The sequence below is a fragment of the Loxodonta africana genome, unplaced genomic scaffold (assembly GCF_030014295.1).
Source record: "Loxodonta africana isolate mLoxAfr1 unplaced genomic scaffold, mLoxAfr1.hap2 scaffold_28, whole genome shotgun sequence".
NCBI classification, from domain to species: Eukaryota; Metazoa; Chordata; class Mammalia; order Proboscidea; family Elephantidae; genus Loxodonta; species Loxodonta africana.
The window spans coordinates 1,967,593-1,981,053 of NW_026975002.1; the positions used below are offsets into that span (position 1 = coordinate 1,967,593).

Here is a 13,461-nt window from a genome sequence, read left to right on the forward strand (position 1 = left end):
ACTGAGAAGATAGTTGATGAAGAGAAGAGGGTTTGATGAAAAAATTTCAGAAAGCAGTACCTCCCCAACCAGCCTCTCCCCAACCTGGGAATGCCAACCTCTCCCACTCTGATACCTCTGAGAATCTCTGATTTTCCGTTTGGATCCTTAGGAGACTGCTGAATTCACCTGTCCTGAAAGCCTTCACTGCCCTCTAGCTCTGACGCTGTTCCATGCAGGAGCTGTCTCTGTCACTCTGAGAAATCCACACAGGACAGCCTGTGGTTGGAGGTGCTCATTCTGGAGGTCCTGCCCTCCCTTCCTGTGCTCCCGAAGGCTTCCCTGTGACAGTAGAGGTCTCATCTTCCAGGGAGATGGCTACGCCCCTGTCATGTCCAGACATGGGACCTGATGCTACGGCTGAGATTTGGGCTTTTCTGTCCACTGCTTAGTCTGGGCCTGAATCTGCCCCTTCCCACCCTCACCTCTGATCACCTGTGTTCTTGCTGTTCTCTCTGGGTTTACAAGCCTGCCCTCTGCTTCTTTCATCTGAGTCAACCTTTTTCTTCAGTTCTTTGACCTCAGGACATGTCAGGTTAGACCACAGAAAGAAGAAAAAATATTAGCAAGTTTCATTAACATGTGGAAAACCTGAAAGAATAGCTTGATTTATTGGAGAGGAAAAAGTTCCAAAGCTCTACTCCTTACTTTAGGACATGCTATACAGAAAATATCCTGCAAGCACTGGATCAACTCTTATCCAGAAATGGAAAACACCCAGGAGGATTTTGCTACACCAGCTCCCCCTTCCCCTCCCCTAATCCTAATTGTAAACCCAAATTCATCCTGTGAGGACAGAAGACATGACTGGGGTGAGCTCCTTTTCCTCCACCCCGCCCTCCTGTCCTCCTCCCAAGCCCTGCTTCTTTCTCTGCCTGCAGGCTGCTGGGAAGGGACCCAGAGGCCTTGGTTTAGGGCTTTATGTTCACTGCTCACCTGCAGGCAGGTTCCGCACAGTCTGCGGCTTCTCTGATTCCTTCTCCTGCAAAGAACTCAGTGATACCCCATGACCGTCACACCTCCCTTAGAGCTGTCCTTGCAGGGACCCCTCAACCTCCCAAGTCCCACTGAAATCCCATTTCCCTTTCCCTACTTATGCTATGCTCATCCTCAGAGTTCTGAGACCTCATCATCCAGGTGAGGCCTGTCCTCTCCTCTTCTGGGCCAGTGGAGCCTCTGAGGGGACCTGGTGTCTGCGGTCAGCTATCTGGGGCTTCCTCCATCCAGATCCTCCTAGGGCTGGAGCTCTCTGTGTACTCGGGGTGGGAGGGTGGGGATCTTCCAGGGGAGCTGGGTTAAACAAAACTGAATGGAGGTCTCTCCTGAAGGGCCCACACTTCCAGCCCAAAGGCCCTACTCCTCCTAGTCCGGGGGTCCTAGAGGGTCTTCTGGTGCTTCCCGCTCTGGCCTTGGTGCTGCACCTGCACCCTCTGTAGCCTGAACTTCTGCCTCTGCAGCCTCTCCAGCTGGTCCCTCAGCCTCTTTAGCTCCTCTCTCTGCTTCTCCAGCTGCTCCTCCAGGTGCCTGCAGACCACACTCTTCTCCCTCACCTCCCTCTTCTTGGCGACCATCAGGCAGCGTCTGCCCACCTGGCGGCAGCATTCGGGCCTACAGGGGACTGAGGGTGGAATCTGGAAGGCATTATGCTGAGTGAAATTAGTCTGTTGCAAAACGACAAATACTGTATGAGACCACTATTGTAAGAACTCATGAAAAAGTTTAAACGCAGCAGAAAACATTCTTTGATGGTTAAGAGTGTGGGGAGTGAGGGAGAGGAAAATTCACTAACATTGTGAAAATGTCAGTTCTACCCAAAACCATCTACAGATACAATGCAATCCCAATTCCAATTCCAAAGACAGTTTTTTAACAGTAACTGTAGACAAATATCATCTTAGGTGAAGGGAAGGACATCACACAATACAGGGGAAGTCAGCACAACTGGACTAAACTAAAAGCTAAGAAGTTTCCTGATCACAACCAAATACTTTGAGGGACAGGAGAGCAGGGGCAGTGGTCTGGGGACCATGGATTCGGGGGACGTGTAGGTAATTGGCATAAGGAAGTTTATTAAGAAAATGTTCTGCATCCAGTTTTGGTGAATGGCATCTGGGGTCTTCCCAGCTAGTAAGCCGCCATCTAAAATTCAGAGATAAGAGGTTTGGGAGAAACCACAGCCCATCACACTCCATTATCATTCCCTGAACTCACATTTCTCTTCCCAATAGAATGGTAACCTCTTTGAAGGCAGGGAAAACTTTCAATTCATTTTTATTACATACTTATTATTAAGTTTCCCCCAATCCTCCCAACACCTCCAAAAGCTGCCATGTTTGTCTTGTTTAGGTTCACACTGGGCCCTCGAAACTGAACAATGTCAGCAATGATGTCACACAAGTGTTATGGAAGCCTTGGTGCTCACTCAGATCCAACTGCTCTTTGGAGAGGTTGTTGATCTGAGGTCTCCTGTGGAAGAGCAACTTAAGCTACCAGTTCACAGAGAGTGATTCCTCAGTTGGAGTTCCCAACTCGTGAGAGCTTGGAACAGAGGGGTGAACATCCTTTGGGGGACCTTTTTTTTTTTTTTGGTTTACCTTCACCCAGTCAGGATGAAATGGCAATATGGGAAGGAGAAACCTCTAAGACTCGAGGCAGGGGTGGGAGAAAAATTCTTCCTGATTGACAGGAGGTGTGTGGCAAAGAGTCTGATTTCACCAGACAAGATTTGGAGACAAGATATGGATTTTGAGTGAGGAGATGAAGTGGCTCTCCCAGAGAAAGTACTTGCTGTCATTTAGTAGACAACAAAACAGTGATATGAATAAAGGAATGAGCGAGTGAACCAAAGAACACTACTGTAACTCTAAGGGCCTTTCTGAGTAGGCACAGACTAGCTACTCAATTGTTCAGGCTTGGGAACCTCCTATGTTGAGGAAGCCACTGGGCAACTGGGACGGGGGTGAAGGGTGTTTAGGGAGATCAGTTATTCATTTGTATCATATTTTCAAATAAGATTGAATTAATATGTCATGTCAGGAATAACGAAAGAAGTAAAATTTCTCAGGAGCTTATGAAAGTGGGTGGCGTGAGGAAGCACTGTGTCTGTACCACTGTGAGCTATGCTGTCCCCAGCCTGGGCTTGGGCGGAAGAACCCATCCCCCTAGATCCAGGGAATCCCCTTCTCCTCTTCCAAGGCTTAACACCCAGTCACAGCAAAGCCTCACTTCAGGATAGCATTTTAAATTCCTACTCTACTTAGCTTGAAGTATAGGTTAAGGAGGTAAAAGTGCCTAGATGATGCAGTTTGTGCTCAACAGCTCACCTAAAAGTAGGAGTACTGGGGAGAAAAGTCCTGGCGATCTGCTTCTGTTAAGATTACAGTCAAGAAAACCCAATGGAGCAGTTCTACTGTGAAACACATGGGGTCGCCACAAGTCAGAATCGACTTCATGGCAACTGACAACAACAAACTGAACCTGAGCTTCTGTGGTTCCTAATTGTGCACACTTTCATCAGCCAGTGTCTGTCCTCCTTCATCTTTTCAGCTGCTTGCCCATGCTGCCCTGGACCTCCCCAGCCCCGTTTCCTGTTTCCTCCTTGGTCCTCTGCCTGGCCGCTAACTTGCTTCTGAGAGCTTTCGCTACTTTCCACCCCACACCCAACCTGGCTCCGTCTGTTTTCTCTCTTCATCCTGAGGCCTTGAATCCTTCCCTCATGTTCAGAAGTGTACATAGATAGACCTTATGTTGACACACACAACCCTCCTAGACACACACAGGTGAGGTGGTTGTGTCTTAGCCTCTCAGGTTTGTGGCATCAAGGCTTTCAGTCAAACATATGTTATCTGCATCACTCTGAAGTCACTCATCTAATAAGGACATGGTAAGGGGCTTCTGTTCAATTGTTTTCAAGAGGAAACAATTTTAACCTATTACTGTGGCTTGGTTAAGAAGGGTACAAGGAGGAGGTATACCTGTCAGGGTCTTAACTAAATATACAAATTATTCTCTAACTTTTAGGTATAATTCCTTCTATGAAAGGCTTCCCTTAAAAAGAGGTGAAAAAAAATTTTTAAAAAAGAGGTGAAAATTTCTCCCATTTGCGTGTTTAAATTTACTAAGAAAATCACTTTCATAGGAAACTCCTTTTGGAGAAGTCACAAAATATTATAAAAGTTCAAGAAAATGAGGTCATTCCCATGTTCCAAAGGAGCAAATTCCCTGAACATTCAGCAAATAAAGGGGGGAGGGAGCACATTGGATGATCTTCTATTTACAAATATAAAATCCCAAGACATGTTATAGTGTTTTCAGAGTAAACATTTTTGTTATAAGGTACTACTATCATTAGTGTCATTGTGCCCAGGGGATTCTGTCTCCCACAGCAGCGCCCCCAAGAGGAGTGAGGGGTCCCAGGACAGAGGGAGAATTGATGGGAGGATGGTGGTGATGGACAGGCCCCAGGGATCCCTAAGACCAAATCCTTGGGCTCATAGATGAGTCTTCCCAAGACCCAGACTCGATAATGAGCAGAAAAGGCCAAGTTTCAGCCACAACAGCAAGCACTAGGAGCTGGGAAACCCTGGAGGTGCCAGGGGTATGTCCTTCCCTCGGTGATGAGACCCCAAGTGGCACAGGGAAGCCCTCAGGGGCAAGGAAGGGAGGGCAGGGCCTCCAGGAGGGGCATTTCCAACCACAGGCTGCCCTGTTTGTACTTCTCAGAGTGACAGACTCTCCTGCGAGGGACAGGGTCAGAGGCGGAGGAAGCGAGGGCTTTCAGGCGAGGTGAATTCTGCAGTCTCTGATGATCAAACAGAAAGCCCTGGATGCTCAGAGGTACAAGAGAGTGAGGGGGCCGGCATTCCCACAGTGGCCATAGGCTGGCTGAGGGGGTCCTACTGTCCCTGGAGCTATTGGTCGAAATATTTTTCCTTAAAAGCTGCATCTTTCCAGTTAACTTCCTCTATGTTCAGTCCAGGAAAAGGTATAGCATGCAAAGGGTACGTTTTCCAGCAGAGCAACAAGTGGAAGGAAGTGATAGTGGCATATCAGGGAAAGAGAATCTTCTAGTCATCTATGAGTTACCTAGTGAACTGCATGTGGTGTCCAGCCTTCTTCCTTTATCTGTAGACATGTACTTGCAAGAAACATTTGAGGAGTAACTTCATGGACCCTTACAAAATTCTTGCTGGTCATTTCCGGGTGTAGAGACCAGAAGAGCTCATTGTCTCTAAGAACAAGCAAGAAATCTGCTGGGTCTGACTGTTGAGCAGTCTGTGGTGTGCTCTTCTTCCAGTGATTAAAATCTTTGTATCTGTTGTTAAAGATATTTTCCCCCTGTTCAAAAAAAAAAAATCCAACAAAATGTTTTTAAAATAATGTATCTATGATGATGTTTATCAACTTTCAAAGCTCTGAAAGTCTTTTGTATAACACCTCTAAGGGTACAGATTTGTATAAGGAAAAAGTTACAGTCATGGTCCCACCCTCATATGTAATTTGGTCCTGCACCCCCAAGGCATCCAATGTTAACAGACACATGTGTATCTTTCCCTACGTTTCTCAGCTGGGACACATACACACAGTCACAGGTTCGCAAGTAGATTCCCTGGTTTGTTTGCTTTAATGGAAATTGGGTCATACACTACCCACGGTGCTCTGTAAATTGCTGATTCCCTGAAGGTCATTAGGTATGGCACTAACACTGCCTTTTTGGGTTTTTTTTAAGATTGAACTCATATTTACATATAAAGCATTTAAATAGATGAGAACAATTACTGTATACACTATCTAGACTCATACATAGCACTAAAAAAAAATTTTTTTATTGAACTCATATTTACACATAAAGCGTTTAAATAGATGAGAACAATTACTGTATACACTATCTAGACTCATACATAGCACTAAAAAAAATTTTTTTTTTATTGAACTCATATTTACACATAAAGCATTTAAATAGATGAGAACCATTACTGTATACACTATCTAGACTCATACATAGCACTACTACAGTGGAAACACATATCACCCGTGCTTTCTAAGTCCGCTCTTCCTGCATGTTCTAACTCCCCCGCCCCCGCCAGTCCTTTTCCAGAAGTGAATCCAAGGTGCTTCAGGTTAACAATGTGGTAAGTAGTCTCTCTTACCCTTGCTTATACGAGCACACACAGACATACATGTATCTTCGTCTGCTCATTTACACACTCACATAAACACAAACAGGTATTCAAGCATACTCAAACAATTGCTATTGCTTTACCCTAATGTGCTCATTTTATACAGACTTCTCTGCACCTTGATTTTCTCCTTCAATAATACTTCACAGAGATTTCTCCTATTTAACTACCAGAGTTCTTTTTCATTCTAATGACTCCTAAATTTTATTGATTTAGCTCTACCATAAATTATCTTTCCACCATCCATGGCAGTCGATTTTGCCATTATTAACAATAACCGTCCTTTGTATACTAGAGGATTTGCTTCCATGGGATAGATTCCAAAGGGTGAGATTTCTAGGTCAAAGAATGTTTCAAAATTACAGAGCCATGTCCGTGTCTTTCCCCTAAAGGCTGTCATAATGCCCCTTTCCAGCCATGTCTGAGGCACCCTTCTCCCCACAGCACCCCCCGGCCCCAGCCATAGGTGGTGTAGATTTTTAAATTGTGCCAGTTTCACTGGGACTTTGATATTTTCTTCACTGCCAGTGTTTTTGAACAACTTTGATTATGCTTATTAGCCATTCGTATTTGCTCTGAACGGTCTTTTGAATTCATTGCTCATTTTGCAAGTCCTCAATTTTTGTCTTCCTTGTATAAAATGGAAATAGTTGTTAATCCTTATCATCGACATTTCCCATAATTTCCCAAATCCATCGCTGATGTATCACATTCTTAGAAGTTTTTTTTTTTTTTTTGCCCAGAATGATCAGTTGAGTCAGCAGCATTTATAAGATAAACCATAATTTTCCTGAGTTGAAATACCACCTCTGTATTAACGGTTATTATGATAATCTTTGTGGATTTGCTACTTCGTTTCCTTGGTCTAGCTTTCAGTTCCTATGCTATGTAATATTTGTTCCATTAGTTGATGAAGCAGCCTCCTTCTTTTTCATGTTTTTGTTGTCTGTTCTTTTGTATCTGTTATACTATTTGCATCTTAAGATTACTGTATACAGTTCAACAAATAACTAGGTAAATATTCTAATGGGAATTGCAATACATTTGTATGTTGATTTTGGGGGACTGTCATTGATTAAACAAGACTTCCCATTTGATAAAACATATTTTTTGCATTATTAAGGTTTAATTTTATTTCCTCCTCTACTTCAAATAGGTTCTTTTCTGTTCCAGTCAAAACAACGTTTTCCTAAGTAGTTCATGGTTTTGGACACAATTTGATGCAATCATGTAGCAAAGAAAATTGTCTTTATTCCTCCCACGCTGAAACTTCCAATTTTGGGCACTGTGTCTAGATTGGAGAGAAGTCATTGATTTTGGTATATTTGGCTTGTCAGTTTACCAAAATTTTTATCCTCATTTTCTAGGTATGCAATTATATTATCATCATAAAAAGAAGAAAATCTGTTTTAATATTTAATTCATTCCTTAACTTTTCTAGCTCATTAATTCACCTAGAAAAGTATGTTGGGTCATAAAAGTAATAACAGTATATTTGTCTACTTTGAAATTTTATTAGCATGAATGGAGTATTTTTCCATTTATCTAATATCTACTATGTTTTATGATAATTTTTTATGCCCCAGTAGATAATATATTGACCTGTTGACCATTACAGTAATGACATACACCTTGTTTCTGATACTTAAGTGCTTCCACCTGGCTTCTGCTGCTCTGGGACCCCATTATTCCCATTGCTACTAGGCAGCTGTCTCCTACCCACAACCTAAGCCTCCAGAGGACAGACATCGCTAAGTTTCACTTTGCTGCCGCTCCCCTCCACCGTGCCTTCCTTATTGTTCTGATGAGAGGAGTGTCCTTCAGGACTTCTCAAAAATGGTCTTAAGAAAACTCACTCTGGATGTCCATGTATTAGAGACTTTCCCCCATTTTTCAACATCTGACACAGCAGTAACGGCATTTTGATTTCATAGAATGTGGACCATTGCCTTTTCCAAGCTTCCAAGCGCAATCCCTGTAGCATATTAAACCCATTTCCAGAACCCCAACAATGGCAATAAATCCTTTTTAGGAGAGAGTTCCCCCATATCAACAAACTCTTCTTGACCCAACTTTACGTTAAACTCCCCTTGACTCAGCACCTTCAGCACTCGTCCCTCAGCACACCCCGGTCCTGCTCACACAAGGCAGCCAGGTCTTGCAGCTCCTTCAGTGTACAGTCCCTCCCCGCAACCACAACCAACACTTCCCCGGTGGCTATGCTGGTATCTGACAACTAAGTATCTGGACAAATGCATGGGATGCTATCTCAGGACTCTGCAAAGGAAGTGGTTGAAGGTGGCTGGGGGAGGAAACCAGAACATAAAGTATGAATATTCCAGAGGCTGAAATTAAATGAGCCCAAATCTCATAACTACACTCAGGTTGTGGATAGAAATAGGTCCAAGACAATCCTTCTTTCTCTCATGTGGGGGGTAGACGGTCTGTAAAGGAGAGAGATGGGCAGGCAGGCAGGGGGGCAAACACCTAATACTCTAAGTCCAAAGAGTGTAGAGGAATGTCTGTTACATTTTCTGTCTCTATCATACCATTATTTCGCCCCATAGACAGACCCACTCACTTAACCGTGTGGCAGAATGAAGAGATTAAAGCCCCAACATTCTTGCCAGTGGACCGGAAAGGTAGCCCCTCAGAAGGCAGATATAGAGAGGAAGCAGCTCAAGACAGGGATTTCATAGTCGCACATAAAGTCACCTCTAAGTTGACTCGACGGCAATGGGTAAGTTGCACATGCATAGATCTGATCCTAAGAAGCATTGTAAACCTTTGAGCACTGTATTATGGGTTAGAACACCATCTAGGTCCCAGACTGAGTGGCACTCACATAGATAAGTCCTCAAAATATTTTCGTCCTCTTAAGCTTTGAAAATTCAAAAGACATTTGAGCCACAGCATACAGGAGATGAGACAGAACTTGCAGCCTGAACATAACTGGGTCTATTTCTTGCTAAAACAAGCAAACAAAAAAAATGACAATTTCCATAAGGTTAAAGCAGGACTCACAGCACTGGCATAACAGAAAAACTGTAAAAAGGTATTGTAACCGTGCTCTAAGAAGTAACAGGAAGAGTTTTTTTTTTTTTTTTAAACAAATGGCAATGTAAATATTATCACTAAAGAAAAAGAAGGTATTTACAAATGACAATTTTTGATGTGAGAAAAATTTAGGTATGAATACACTAATAAAAAAAATTTTTTTTAGAAATTAAAAATTCACTTGATGGGCTCAATAGCAGAATGTAGATGGTATTCTGTGTAGGTGTTAAAGTATTTGAAAAAATCTGGGCTGAACAGTTCCCAATTTTGGTGAAAGACAAACTTACGAATTTAAGAAGCTCAGGACATGCCAACAAATTAAATTCAAAGAACTTTATGCCCAAATAAGTTATAATCAACTATAGAATACCAAAGACAATGAAATGCCTTGGAAGAAGTTAGAGAGAAAACAACACATTTCACAAAGGGGAAGAAAATTTTCAATTACTCTACAGTTCTCATCCAAAACCATGGAGGTCAAAAGACTGCAACAACATTTTTTCAGTGCTGAAAGAAAAGAATCGTTAACTCAGAATTCTATATCCAGTGAAAATATCCATCAGGAATAAAGGAAAATAATGACATTCTCAGCTGAAGGAACTCTAAAGAGAATTCATAACCACCAGACTTAGTTTAAGCACTAAAGGAAGTTCTTCAGGTGGCAGACTCGGAATTTCAGGAATTATAGAAAGCAGCACAGTGCTAAGTATCTGGGTGAACACTCTATGCCAACCCTGCTGTCACTACACAACATGGCGCAGGACTGCCCTCTTTGGAAAGTCTTTACAGCTTGGTGCAAACACTTTGGAATACACTCTTGGTGGCGTATCAGTACTAGAGAATGAAATTTACTTTGAAAATATGAGAGATGTCTGTAGCCACATCTGGTGAAAAACTGGATAATAACATTTTGGACACCAAATGAAAGATGGTAGCAAACAAACAAACAAAATGAGTCTGAATTCCCATGTGCCCATGAGCCAGCTCTGAAGGCCTTCCCCAGGGAGGCATTTCAAATACATCTGGAGCAATGGCAGCATCAGGGAATGAAGGCTATATACCTCTCCTCTGGCCTTCTCTGAAGGGTAACCACTTGCTTAAGTACCAAGCTTAGTGGTTAACATATAGTCATTCTGTAGACAGTCTAGCTAAGAATTACAATGCCTCCTTGAGAGGAAAGCATTTTATACAAATGACATAAACAAGTGCCTCAAAGACAAAGTTATAGTAAACCAAGGCATTTCCCATCAGTCTTTACCTGAGAGGGTCTTTGTAAGGATTTCCAGCGGCTCAGAAAAAAGAACAGAGTAAACTCTGTCTTCTTTCACCTCTTCCCTCCTCAAGAAACAGGAACTGGTGCTAAGATGTCAGGGGTCAAGCTCCAAACTCCTCTCCTGGTCCCGTATCTAAGTTGTGTAATAGCACCAGACAATGAGCTATAAGAAGATGAACCCAAGGAGTATTTCCAGTCTGTGACAGGTTTGCCTTCCAGTGAAATCCTGTTTCAAATCGCTAGACCAGTGGAGGAGCTCTGGTCCTCTGACCTGAGAGAAGGACAGGGTGGGGTTGTCAGAACCTCCTTGACCATCATTCTCCCCAAGAGGTTTTAGAGACTCGTTCATGTCATAACTCAAGGACTATTACTGCCCAGTTGCATAACTGCGGAAAAAGACTTTCTCCTTTGAAGGAGCAAAGGGCCCAGGAGGGGCAGGTGTGAGGCTTTTCTCTTTAAGTCAGCTTTGTGGCTTCAGGTCACTGGCCCCTGGCCACCTTCACAACCTGCCTTTTGAACTCATCCTCATCTCTCCCTCCCAAATTCCCCCAGCACCCTGGGCTGTGGCTTCTGCGGGTTTCAATGGTGTCCTTTCAGTAGCTCCTTGCTCTCCGCTGAGGGAGCAAACCCACAGTGCCCTTAAGTGTCCTTCAGTAGGAACATTGCTGAGGGTACACGATGGCCTGACTGATCCTTAGACCCAGATGGGCAGAACTTTGGGCGGGGGGTCATTGTCCAGAAGTCTCAGCTTCCTTTAAGTGGCTCCAAACTTGCCCAATACACAGGTGGGGGAAGTTGACTGCCCAATACACAGGTGGGGGAAGCCTGTGGAAGATTCTCAGTCCTAGTTTCACCCAGCACTGGGCAAACCCTAAGGGGGGAGAGCAGTGATATTCCTGAGGATCTTTATTCTAAAGTTCTCAAAGCAGCTGATATAGTCTTAAGAGGTGGGAGATGAGAAAGCTTGGGACCATGGGAGGGTGGCAAAAGAAGGAGACTCCTATCACTCCCTCTGCGGTCTTGAGTAGTCCTTTCTTCCTTCCTCCCTTCCTTCCTCACACCCTCCCCCTTCCTTCCTTTCTCTTGCTTTTCCTCCCTTCCCTTCCTCCCTCCCTCCCTCTGTCGCTTCTTTCCTTCCTTCCCTCCATCCCTCCCTTTCTCCCCGCTTCTTCCCTCTTCTTTTTTTTTTTTTAATGCATCTCAGACTCCAAGCAGGCATTTGTTGCTAAAATCATATTTCTCTGTGTTAACTTATGATCCTTAACTTAAATCTGGAGTATGTAGCTCATTTTGATAATTCCTCTTCTGTCTGCACAGAGAAGAGACTGCTCACAGCCAGTGATGAGAGGGGAGGAAACAAATTCCTTAGCCAGAGCAGGCTCTGCTGTTTCCTGTACTAGGGGTGACGCCCCTGGGGAGCCTTTCCCAGGGCAGCAGGGCAGGCAGTGAGTCCAGCCTGGGGCTGCGGCCAGGCTGTGTGGCCTCTGTGGCTTTGATTTCTCCTCCTGGAAGGGCACCCTGTGGGCTTCCCATGGGAGGACCCTGACTCCATGGGTGACCACAACTCACTGCCCTGCCTCCTGTCCTCCTCTGGATCCATGTCCTGATAGGCCTTCTTCCCTCCTTCCCAGTATAAGCATTGTGATCAAGCGGGGCAGAAAAAGTCCTCAGGGCCAGACCCTGGGCCTTGCCCTCCGTGGCCTTAGGCTTCCCCGAGTTTTGGTGGGACCTGTAGCCTGGCGGGGGTCTGGGGCCTTGAGGTGCTGGACTGGCTGGGCCTGTCCCAGAAGGCACAGCAGGCCGGGCTCTGTCCAGCAGCCCCACGGGTTTGCGATGGGGCTGCCCCGGGCCTCGCGCCACCCTCGCGCCCCTCTCCGCGCAGCCCCGCCCCCCCCCCAACTGCCCAACCGGCGCCCTCCCCGCCTTCTGGTTCTAGAAGTGTGTTCTCTCGCTGCATAGATGCAACTGGGCACTGCACTGCACACAGAGTCAATCCCACCTGAGTTGAAGACTTGAACATAAAACCCACAACTTTAATACTACCAGATGGAGGAGGAGGGAAGGGATGAAAAAAGAAAGTAAAGAAAAAAAGTTTTAGCAAAAGAACAATTAGAAAAATAAGTATTAGAAGATTATATGCTCACATTATGGATTCACGGAGCCTGTGCACACAAAACTGCTTGGATAGCATACTGTGATATCTTTCTTTGGAAATAAGACTTAGATACGGGGATTGGTGCCAGGAATAGTTGCAGAGGCTGACTTTGGGAAAAGGGGGAAAATTTGGCATTGATTAGTTGGTCTGAATGAGGCTGAAAACCATGAAAATCAAGATAATATTTAAGATAGAATTCTAGTAGCCTAGAACAGGCAGCAGAAATTTTTCTAATTACTACCAGAAGAGGCCTTTAATCACTAAACAACATGGATCAATAGTTCAAGATCTCTGTACAAAGAAAATAATGGGCCTAGATAATTTTCAGTCAGGTTACCATCAAACATGCAAGAAACAGATAATTTTAAACTTGTACATAGGCAACAAAGAATAGAAAACCATGAGACACTCCTCCAACTGGATCTTAAGGCTAGTTTAATAAGGATAACCAATTACAGAAGGATGGTAGAAGAAGAGTTACAGGACAAGCACACTAAATAACTGAGATGCAAAAACCTACGTGAAGTGCTGGCAAAGGAAATCTGGCACAGAATAAAACATATAATATGCCATGATCAAGATGGTTTATTGTAGGCACGCAGGTTTGAGAGAACATTAAAGATTTAATAATTTAATTCACCACATGTATAGGTGAAAGAAGAAAAGACAGGGTCACCTGAAGAGATGGGATAAAGCAGTTGATAAAATCCAGTCACTGTGAGAGATAAGAACTCTGAGCAAACATGAAACAGGAAAGG

At 44.1% G+C, this 13,461-nt stretch overlaps 1 long non-coding RNA gene across 5 annotated transcripts in view; it reads left to right on the forward strand.

Moving 5' to 3' along the window:
- LOC135229356 (uncharacterized) overlaps nt 1–13,461 on the forward strand; it is a 408,624-nt gene that overhangs the window by 289,260 nt on the left and 105,903 nt on the right. The window lies entirely within an intron of this gene.